At 43.0% G+C, this 8,037-nt stretch overlaps 1 long non-coding RNA gene across 2 annotated transcripts; it reads right to left on the bottom strand.

Annotated features, from left to right (window-relative positions):
- Positions 1-1,082: 1,082 nt before the first annotated feature.
- LOC119705998 lies at positions 1,083-5,794 on the bottom strand. 2 transcript variants are annotated; one of them, XR_005258375.1, is made up of 3 exons: positions 5,627-5,794; positions 4,408-4,475; positions 2,050-2,179 (listed from the first exon to the last, which is right to left on the bottom strand). It is a non-coding gene; the product is annotated as an uncharacterized LOC119705998 (long non-coding RNA). The 2 variants fall into 2 exon arrangements; XR_005258376.1 differs by lacking the exons at positions 2,050-2,179; positions 4,408-4,475 and adding an exon at positions 1,083-1,611.
- Between the last annotated feature and the right edge of the window lie 2,243 nt (positions 5,795-8,037).

The raw sequence follows: 8,037 nt of genomic DNA, 5'->3' as shown, positions 1-8,037 counted from the left end.
ATTTAAGGTTTGTAGATTTGCTCAATCTAGGCATAAGGCACCTGGTTGTTCTTCAGCAATTTTAGATCATGTCAATACAGGAATAAATACTGAAGGCAACAAGCCATCAGGAAAGACACTATGACTATCTGTGCAATCATACAATCGAACAGGAGCAAAACAAGGAAAGGCAGAGATTTGGTTTGAATCTGTTTGATTCTTCCAAATTGCTTATATTTGAAAGCTGACACTTTCATGTGGCAAATAATTCTTTTGGAGGGGGGAGGGGAGGAGCACAACAGAAAATAATTGTCCTCTGAAAGAGAACTTCTGCAATACTTTAGAAATTTATATTACTAGTTACATGTATGAAGGTTAAATGTGTACTGGATTTTGAGGTCTCTGCCTTCTACAATTAGAATGAGAATACACCAATTTTAAAAGTGCAAGGTTTATATAAATGTTCCCATCATTTTAATATCTCGAACAAGTTAAAACCACAGAAACCAATGTTGAAATTGCAAAGAAGCCACATGAGAAACCTTCAAGGTAAGAAACATACAAGTAGAGCCAATCCACATACAGGGATTCCTGAAAATTTAATAGTAATTCTAAATAAACCACATGCATGATTCTAGTATACTTCATTTAATGTAAAGTTGCAACTTCGTGTTCTGATTTTAAAGCTGGCTCAAAATTTAAGGTCATCGCAATGTTCAGATCATATCTGCCAAAAATAGGGCTTGTCTCTGCAGCATGAGGTGTGAAAATGATTGTGAAGGGTGTATCTGGGTTGGGAACAGCCTCTTATTGTCATAGCAAAGCCAGAATCTTTCCATGCAGAGGTTTGGTTAATGAGATTTTAGAAGCAATTTAAATCCGCAAACTAAAGGAAAGATCTAAATGTGGTTTGTGGAATTGATTTCACTGCAACAAGATTAGATTGAGATGTGGTGCATGATCCTTTCTTTTTTTTTGGTACAGTAGAAATATAGATATTATTTTTTTCTTTTTCACTTGAAAAATAAAACTAAAGGATGTTTCTAAATATATTTGTATGGATTCACTGTTTTTACTGGAAAAAAACCAGATTGAGCAGGATCTGTAATTATTAGAGCTTATGTATATTTACTGAGTATGTTTTTTCCAACAAATACAGCTCACTTCATCATAAAATATAGAAAGCAAAATATAAAAATTAATAAGGTTTGTTCACAGTTTCTTGTAAAACCAATAACTCCAATGGCAATAATGTCAACTCTTCAGATACATTCAGTCTCTACGAAAAAACAAAGATGATCTCTCACTCTTCCCTTCCTAGGTAACAATTAGGAGGAGTATCTGCTGCAGTACAGATTCCTGCACAGACCTTGGCTGGCGACCATGGTGCTTGGCCAGGAATTTCCTCGGTGTAACCAACATCCAGGAAGAGCTGAGCTCCTGAGCCCGCGTGCTGAGAGGCCAGCTGGGGATGGATATTGCTGCTAAGGAGGCTTGGGCAGGGTGAGCTGCTCTCCCAGCCTTTGCACACCTTGTGTAGAGCACCACGCCTGTGCCTAGCTCACCATAACTCTGAGAAATTGTTTTCATCCTCTTCCTTTACCGTCCAAATCTCCTCCCTTTCCACCATACCTGCAGGGAAAGTGAATTAAACTCCTAGTTTTATTTTCACACAAGCTAGTTTTGTTTCCACACAAAGAGGGCACTCACCCTGCAAACTTCAGTCTGTTTTTATGCTTTCAGCTACAGTTGGTTTGGGGCATCAGTCAAGTGGTCAATGAAGGGATGTCAGTGCCTGCACAACATAATGAAGAGATCTACGCTGAGCAACCAAGTTTTTTCTCACAGAAATATACAATTTGTAACAATATCTGTGGCCTTGCTATCTGAGATGTTGTACCCAAAGATGTACCCCAAATGTTTAAATGAAGTCAAGGAGTCTAGACAACTCCTTCAACCTTACTGAGCACCTGGAATCTGCATCTGAAATTAAAAAAAAAATACAAACCACCTTTGATTTGAAAGCTGTCTGAAACGCTCAGACTACAATGGGGAAGTAGCAAAACATGCTTTTATTGTCTCCCAGAAATCAGCAGGTATATTGTTGGAAACAGCCAGGTGTGGCCTCGGGTCTGATCCAGGGCAGATCTTCTGCAAAGCTCAGTACCACCAGCATTCCCTCACTGGAGATTTGCTAAAGCTGCAGAGAAAAAAATAAGGCCATGTGAATTCTGCTTGTCCTTGAATTTTCACAGTTTCAGTGTAGTTGAGGTGCCATGAAATCCTACAGTTCTCCATGGTCTAGAGATTTCTCCAGCCACCATTTGGAGCAGCTCCCCCAGAAGAGCTGTGATTCACTCTGCAATTCACCAGACAAGTATGTGTTAATCCTGCTTTGCCCAAATCCTCAATTATGGTCCAGAATGTTTGATTACGTCTTTCAGCTTTACTTGTTAGTGCTGTGCAATACTTGTGTTCTGCCTTGTTAGAGGAACACTAATCTCATGAAATGCTTTAAGATCTTATTATTTGTAACATTTGTTTGCCATCTGTATTAACCTAAAACTATTTGTGTAACCATATCTGAAAATTAGGGATATTAGAATCTTTTTTATATGCAATTTAATGTCAGCAAAAGACTTCAGGATTCAGGGAAATGAAATTTTGACCAACCAGTGAAAATAATTTGATGAGTTTCCCCTATTTTACATTCAGAGCACAAAGCATCAGTGGCTTAGGGCTAAGGGAGAATTGATGGTTTCAGTAACAAAAACAATACATGAAAAAGAGGAAGCTCTTAAGTACCTTGAAGCTGGAAAATACATGGGTTGGGCTCTGTTCTGCTTTACCTTCAAAGAATTAAAAGCGAGTCCTTTCCCACAATTATGAGAGTGGAATTGAAAATGCACGTGTGTCACAAGCCCTGCTGTTATGTTCTACAGCCCAGCAGAGTGCTTTGAAGGAAGCTTAGCCTGCTCCTGCCTCTGAAGTGCAGAGTCCCTTGAATAGATACTTCTCTTGAACAAAACATCCCCATGAATTGATACCAGCCACAGTCTGTAAGTCGCTCAGGAAGAGCTTTCAGGGCATTTCCTCAAAAGGACCTCAGTGTGCGCTGCCACGACAAGCCCCAGTCCTCTGGGATCCTGCTCTTCCTTTAAGAATAATAAAAACTGAGCCACCTCTTTGTCACTTCAGGTTTCTTAGGCAAGCAAGCTGGCAGAGGGGATTAACTGTGGGATCCGTTCCCTCTCCCCCGGTATCCAGCTTGCTCTTGGGAATGGGTGTTGGAGGATCAGCCCCCTGGCAAGTCCTCACTGCTGGGAGTGAGAGCATGGCGAGTGCTGGGTGAGGCAGGTTCTCAGCCCACACCTGAGACAAAGCAAGAAAAAGGGGTGATTTTTTTTGTTGTTGTTGTTGTTGTTCTGGTTAATTCCTTAAACCCTTGTAACTGCTGCAAAGCTTAATTCTCCCAACGCTGGATGTTGTCTTTTATTAGTGCATCATTAGAACACTAGGAAGCACGTTCAGAGAGACTCTCTGCAGCCTTCCAGTGCCTACAGGCAGCAGAGAGGGAGATTTCTGCAGGGGGCTGGATTCAACATTCCTAAAGTTAGTCTCTTGCTTCAAATCATCCTGTGGAGAAGCCTTCATTACTTTAGGCCTTAAAGGGAACACAACAGACTTTCTTCCCAAGGCTAATGTTAACCTTTATGAATATCTTTCTTTGCTTCCCCAGAGAGACATTATTTTAGATCACTGCTTTAAATGGAAGCTGATTTTCTTTCTCTGTGAATGCAATGAATGAAACAACAAAGCACCTTTCTGCAGGATTTTTTTTCCATAGAGTGTAAATATTTGTTTCCAAGCTGTAGGGTTGTCAGTCAGATTTTAGTCTGAAGAAAATATTTGCAAACCAAGAAAACAGCCCCAAACATAAATAAGATTTGTAATGGAAATACCAGTCCTTACTCTAACAGTATGATCACGTCCCTACATAAAAAGGTGCAGCCCTCCTGTTGTGTAATCTACTATTGGTCCTGTTATGTGACCTAATTAAAACTCTACCTCGAGGATGTCCTCGCCATGCCTGCCAAAATATTAGGGTAATTTAGGAGTTCCCCAAGGAGAGACCTAAAACAGACAGCAATCAAATGCCAGCTTCCACACAAGAGGGCTTACGTAGAAGTTGTGAGAAGCTGATTTTCACAGTGCAGTAGGAATTACTCCTTTTTCCATCATTTCCATCAGTTCAGATGCTCTGTCAAGGTTTAATGCCATCCAGCAGCTCAGTCCCACAGAGCCACCCGTTCACTCTCCCCTGACAGGATGGGTGAGAGGGTCGGAAGTGTGAATGAGAGAAAGTCAGTTTAACAGGTAAAATAAAGGTGCTGTGTGCCAGCCATGAGAAGCAGGTATTTCACTCACCCCTTCCCACGGGCAGGCAGGTGTCCAGCCATCCCAACGACAGCAGGGCTCTGTGCCCTGTGTGGCAACTGGAAAGGCAAATACCAATGCTCCAAACATTTCCTTTTTCTTCCCCCAGCTCCACATGCTGATCGTGAAGCCCTTTGGTGTAGAATATCCCTCTGGTCAGCTAGGTTCTACTGTCCCAGCTGTGTGCCCCCCCAGCTTCCTGGCCACCCTTCCACACAGTGCAAGCACTGATCAGCAGTCACAGAAACATCCCTGGGCTATTAGTGCTGGCTCCAGCACACCCAAAACACAGCCCCACACTCACTGCCATGAAGAAAATCACTCTACCCCAGCCCAAACCAGCCCATGCCCCTGCAAGGCATTTTTGTTAGCAATTGATTTACAGAATGAAGTTTGCCATAGAGTCTGTAATGACTGGAATCCCCAAAACCTGGGCTCACACTTTCCAGAATGAAACAGGAGCTGATTTCTGCTCAAGGGATCTCTGTGCCAGAAAACAGAGGCAGGGCCTAGAGGGGAACGATGATAATCCATCCTGGGGATGCATCAGAAGTGAGAGTGAAGGAGTCAGGGATGGGGAGAGGCGGCAAATGAGAAGAGGATGAGAGAGGGAACCAGAGGAGGATGGGACCAAAGTAGGAAAAGAAGAGAAGAGTGACAGCATCCTCAACTCGTGCAAGTTGAGTGCCATATAAATTCCATCATGATGCCAACCACCCTCTGCTTCACTTTGGAGCACCCAGAATGCTGTGCTTTCCTCAGGAATTCCTCCGAGAAAGCAGGGGAAGCAATGTGTAAATACAAACTTCAGTATGTAATTACTGTTTTAAAATTTGTCAAATGAGCATTTCTGTGCTACCAATAACTTCGTCCTGTGCTCAAAAAATGTTTTATTGCCTAGCCAGTTAAGCTGCTACCTCACAAACCAAATAAATAATAATCAGAGGGTACCAGGAGACGTGCAGGTCCATGGCCCTGTGCTAATCAGCTGTGTGCGTGCAGTGGCTCAGATGAATACCTGGACACTGGCCAGCTGTCAGCCCTATAATCACTCAGACATCAGGGATGGTGATTTGTGAGTGGGCCCCTAACCCTTTAGTGAGAAAATCAAATTATAATTGCATGCATTCTGCAAGAAATGACTGTACTGAGCAGCTGAAGAGCCTCCCACTTTCTGAAATATATTTGCAGAAGGTATTTATTGACTCACCTTCAATCCCAATTGAGCTCAGGAATCTGAAGTTTGAAGGACGAGTAGTTAATACAAATGATCAGTGGTAAATATTCTGGCTTGTTTTAAAATGTAGTAGTTTCTCTTCCTTCAGAAAATCTGGAGAGGTGCAAAAAACAAGCTTGTTGTGGGTAACCAGTGAATAGCATGGTGTCCTCAGTTCTCAGTACAGAAAAGGTCAGCCTACAGTGAGGACTTCTAGGGGAAAGAATTTCAGATTTCCCAGAGCTCAGCTGCTGCTTCTTTTTGCCAAAAGGAGTTTAAAATCAGTTTCACACTCCCCCAGCATTCTTTCAGGGAAGAGTAATGTAAAAATTAGGGCGGCAAAAGCAGCTGTACCTTCACTTTGGGAAAAAAGAATCAAATTATTTGGCTTCCAGTTCTTAAAAAGATACCATGGCAGTTCTAAATCCTTCAGCTGCTGCACCCTCAAAAGGTGACTGAGTCAATAATTTTGGAAGCTTTTTTTTGCATATTTGCACTAGTAACGTTATTGAAGTGCAAAACAGTGCTCAGGAAACCTTATCTGTGCAAATGCTGACACCAAACTCACCCAGGCTGCTGCCAGCTAACCTCTGGGATTGCAGCCTGCTGGGTTTCAGCGCGGGTTATGTTCTTTATTATTTTGATGTAGCATTGCTAATGGGTTGTGAAATGTCTAGTGCTGAGCATTCAGTGCCTTGGGCACACTCCTGCCCTTGGCAGCCGAGGGAGAGGGCTACGGCAGAACTGCATCTGGCCATCTGGATGGTTTCTTTTCCAGAGGCCCTGCGGGGACAGGGAGACTGTAAATCTTTACTTTGCGCTTTCAAAGGGTTAACAAAGGAATTAAAAAGCTTCATTAGCATTGGAGAAAGGTGACAGTTGCTGCCGTGCTCACACACATTGGGGTTCCAGGCGATTTTGGCTCTGAGGAGTTGGGAGGCTGAGGACAGGTAAAAGGTAGCAGGTTTTGCAGGCAAAGACAGTTCCCTTAATGAGAACATGGGCAGAGCTGAAGGACTGCAGCACAGTGCAAGATTCTTGATAAACCATCTGGACACGGGGCAGAGAGGACAGATCGGGAGGAAGGAACCAGCTTATAACCTTGTGCAGCAGTATTAGCTCCTAATAATGAATGCTGCAGCTCTGATCAGTTTTTGGGTCTGAATCCCATTATAGAGTTTTTGAAGTAATAGATATTCATTGAAATCCCAATCTTGTTTTGAAGACTTATAATTCCATGCTCAAGAGTCAGAGAAATGTAAACCATTACTGTGCACACAAACATTAAAAGAATGATATTGAGCTTGTGGAGATGAATAATGCTCTTTAATGCATTTCTGTGCACGTGTGCAATTTACTTGGTGTTTTGTTTCTCAAAACTATTTTCATCTCAGGGATTCATTTTGATATTTGCATAGGTCAGCAGTAGACTGGGAATCATTAAAGCAGCAGAATGTGTCACTTTAAGCTAATGAAGTATTTACCACTGCCAGCAGCAACATTGGTGTGAGCCCACACAGCTTTGCCAGTGCTTTTCACAAGCACTTATTGAAGAGCAAAGAAAAAGTGAGACTTGGGACTCTGAACTTTTGGTTCCTTCTGAACAAGGGGTGATACATTCCAGGGGACAGAAACTTCCCTCATTGCTTCTTTCCTAACCCACCATTTCTAAGCTGCTCTGGTTAATCTTTCCCAGGTCTTAGTCCTGAGCCTTGTCCTTGCTAGTCCATACCAGTGGGGCTCACCTCACTCAATAACATTATATTGGGTTTTTGTGGCCAGTTTTTTTTGTAAAGGGGGAGTTGGAGGAAGAAGAAATGCAATGCAAATGTCTGTGTCTTACCTGGTTTTCTAAGAGCCTCTTATAATCAAGTATAGGACAGTACGTGTTTCACCTTTAAAACATCTATTTTGGGCTGAGAAGTGTTGTGCTTTGCTGGTGTCTTAAAGGATCCACATGGTTTAAGTGAAATAACGACCAGCTACCCCAATTCCAGAACAAGTGTGCTGCTTCTTCTCTCTTTTCCTCCTGCATCTTCTCCAAGCAGCAGTTCTTCAGTGTTCTCCTTGATTCAGTTTCTGATCAGCGATAGCCTGGGATTCAACAAAACCATTTGATTGGTGCCTGACCTTTCTCCTCTTCCTGCCTTTCTTTCTCTCATGTGCTTTTCTTTGCACGGGGATCTTAATGACCCTTGAGGAGGAGCAGCCCTATGAGGAGGGGCTCAGGGCCCTTGGTCTGTTCAGCCTGGAGGAGACTGAGGGGAGTTACTGAGACTCACTGCAGTTGCAGCTTCCTCCTGAGGGGAACAGGGGGACAGGCACTGATCTCTGCCCTGTGGTGACAGCGACAGGACCCAAGGGAATGGCCTGAAGCTGTGTCATGGGAGGTTTAGGTCGGGTAT

Source organism: Motacilla alba, chromosome 1, assembly GCF_015832195.1.
Source record: "Motacilla alba alba isolate MOTALB_02 chromosome 1, Motacilla_alba_V1.0_pri, whole genome shotgun sequence".
In the NCBI taxonomy this organism is placed as follows: domain Eukaryota; kingdom Metazoa; phylum Chordata; class Aves; order Passeriformes; family Motacillidae; genus Motacilla; species Motacilla alba.
Note: the sequence above shows the minus strand (reverse complement) of the source record. Positions and strands in the feature narration are given on the sequence as shown.